The following is a 3439-nucleotide window of genomic DNA, read 5'->3' on the forward strand; positions in this document are numbered from 1 at the left end:
CTCTCACTCCTTGACAAAACCACAATATTCCTTAATCGCAACATGTCTTCACTTCCCTAACTCTCATATCCAAAGTGGTAGATGGTTAGGATTAATTCCAAACCCACTTATATTAATGGTAGAGATTAGATCTAAGTCACTTTAATAATTAAATTATTTAGCCTTAGAAACTTAGCCCAATAGCCAACTTTAATCAATTAAATTAATTAATGTGCTTTTCCTATGTTAAACTTAGGAAAGAAATCATAATAATAATTACACCTCTCAAGCAAACACCTAAATAGGAAATCTAACATCTTCTACATGCTAATGCACCAAGCCCTTGCAGGAGCACCTATTTGAGCTAATAACATCAACATTATTGGTGTGAAAGGAGGCTCCAAATTATGTACAACTTCAAAGAAGGGATATTTACCTAGGTAATAGAGACAATATAATAGTGTGAACATGTATAGGAAAATCATATTGTTTGTAAAACCATCAGTAAGTTGTTGATGTTGTCTTTTCACTGTCAAACTTTTTCATAGGTCAGATTAGCTACAAGGGCATCTGTAAGCTGGAAGGTAGGAGACTTCTTGTAGTAGTATTGTTGGTTTATGTATTATAAGTTCTTGTGGAGTATTATCAACTTTCCTATTAAAAGTTTAATTCTTATGTTCTCTCTTGAATTTGGATTATGTTATTATACAAGCTCTTGTTATGATTGATAGAATGAGCAATGTTTTATTTAACTGGGACTTTGTACTGATTTTGATTAGCACGAGAGTTCCATCCCTCAAATGCCAAGCCAATAGTACTATGAGGGATTTCATGTTATGATTGAAAGCTTAGTTTAGTTTTTATAATTGAAACAAGTATTTGAATTAAGTCAAAATCAGGGGCGTTGGCCTTCCCACATGAAAATCCAATAAGGGCCTGAGTATTGTTTCTGTACTTAGAAATTTCATTCCTATGTGGGGAGGTGAATGTTCCAGCAATCACATTTCCATGGAAATTTCTAAAATATACACTTTATAACACTCAAGAAATTTCACCTCATTTACTTGAGGTTCCCTGGATATATTTCATAGAACTTTCAACATTATAGTTGAATTTCAAATATAAATTGTAGTAGCAATATACTTCTTCTATCCAAGAAAATCACTTGGCAAACTCAAGAAATAGCCACCGAAAATATTTAGCTAAAGGGGAGAAGATACACATCCCTCAGGGCATAATATCCTTCATCAATCAACTCTGAGAATTACTTTAGTTAAAGTTGGTTTATTTTAGCAATAAATCTAATTTCTAGTTTCTCCATAGCATGTGAAATCACATAACATATCAGCCAAGCTGTTATGATAAATCAACATATAGAAACAACCAAGAAACCACTGAAAATTGAAAACACAAGTTTGATTTTTAAATATGCAATGTACAACTTTTGACAACAATGAAACAATGCAGATTATAGCTTATCCAAAGAGAATATAATATCTCAGCTCATTCCATTATGGTACATACCCTTTCAACACATGTACATGTAGAAGATGCTAATGCCACATAAAATAACTCCTCCATAAGAAGTGCACTACCATTGCAACTATATTCTATTCTCATCATAACCATATGAATTTTAATCAATATTCAGACCCTTTCACTAGAAATTAATGCAGCTAGCTTCGATGCCTTCCAATGACCATCCATTTTCACACAAATGATTCGATCTCTCACCAACGATCCAACAGCAATTGATTATAATTCCCAAAAATCATTCAAACCTTTCTATAGGAAATTCCTATAGCTAGTGTCTACCAGAATCACATTCGTATAACCAATTATCAGAGCAAGAAATATACATATTTCTGTGTATATATTCACACTCAAATGTCATTCTTCATAGATAAATTATTATAGCATGTAAATTGTTAGCATCCATATGATAAGATCTTATTCCATTTGCATATGTTGCTAAAGATAATGGATTGAGGGGCCCAATCTAAGTTTTAATACATAAATGTTGACGTGTTATGGCTTTGAAGGGATATGCAAGATTAAGTAATTGCTAATGTTCAACTGACATAGCATAACAACTAGAAATGTGTAAACTTCCTTAGTTGTCCTTGATGTGTGAAAATAATTGAGGCATATGAATTATTTTGTTTCAAACATTGGACTCCATGTGTAGATATTACTTGGCAAGGAACAAAATGCTTCCAGCAAACCCCGAACTTGGTCAACTGTAAATGGGACAAGTAATTTATCTATTTCTTACACCTTAGAAGTTTGATTTTGAAATTGCATGATTGTAGTTTTCAATCAACTTCTTCTAGTTATAGATAAATTTATTTTTCTAGATGCCACTCATAAAGACGATAAATTCATTCTTTCAGATGACACACATATTTGCACCATACAAAAACTTACCTGGGTTATAGAGCCAAATTTTCTCCCAGCAACAATGTTTTTCTACCTATACTATTTTCTAAGTTACCAAGTTTCACATAGGGGTTCAGATACAGATCCATCAGGTTTTTGAAAAGCCAAGTTCTGGATTTCTCATGAATAAGGCTCTATAGGCTAAGCTCTTTTGGAGATTCTACTCAGATAAGGATAATCTTTGGAGAAAAATTCTGAGAAGCATGTAGACAATATGACAATATGACACCAGAGATATTTTATTGCTAACTAATTCACGTCTGGTCTGTTATTTGGAATTTCTTGAAATCTTGTGATGAAATTATCCAACCATAGAAGTCTAACTCTTGGAAGACTCTAAATTCTTCCAAGAATGTTTAGTGTGAATCACAATCTCCTTTATCTGTCCCTTTGTGTGGATCATGTTTTTGACATACCTTGAACTAATTTAAAGGAAACAAAGTATATATATCTATTGTTAATTGGTATCAGAGAAGAACAAGAGAAATCAACATCAGATAAGATCAAGAGAAGGAGAAGAAAATCAATCAAGCAAGCCATAATATATAATGTATTAAGCCAAAAATAAAGGGCTTTACATGGAATTATTGATGAAACCCAAATACATTAAAGAGTTTTACCTGGATTTGCTAGATCTGGAGAAAGTGTTGGGGAAAGATAAAATTTAGGAGAAAGTAGCTAGATCTATTAAATAGGGAGAAAACACCCACCTGTTTGATCAAGGCCTTACTCCCAACCTCCCTAGAAGATTACTTCCTACTATAGTTGTTTGAAATTAACACTAAACATTCAAAGGAGTAATCATTTGACAATCTGGTAACTTAGCTTTAGTTACATGAGAACAAGTGTTTTTGAAATCAGTATGGTATGAGAAATCTTGATACTCCAAGTGAAAACTCAACCCGCATCTATTTAATTGGGTTGAAAAAGTTGCTAACGCGCTTTATGTGTCTTCCAAATTTGCTTGTTTAAAATTGAACATGAATCCTAAAGGAACACTAAGAGATGCACCTGCAACGCA

The sequence above is a fragment of the Pinus tabuliformis genome, chromosome 9, assembly GCF_031772625.1.
Source record: "Pinus tabuliformis cultivar Carrire ecotype Pingquan chromosome 9, CPIR1, whole genome shotgun sequence".
In the NCBI taxonomy this organism is placed as follows: Eukaryota; Viridiplantae; Streptophyta; class Pinopsida; order Pinales; family Pinaceae; genus Pinus; species Pinus tabuliformis.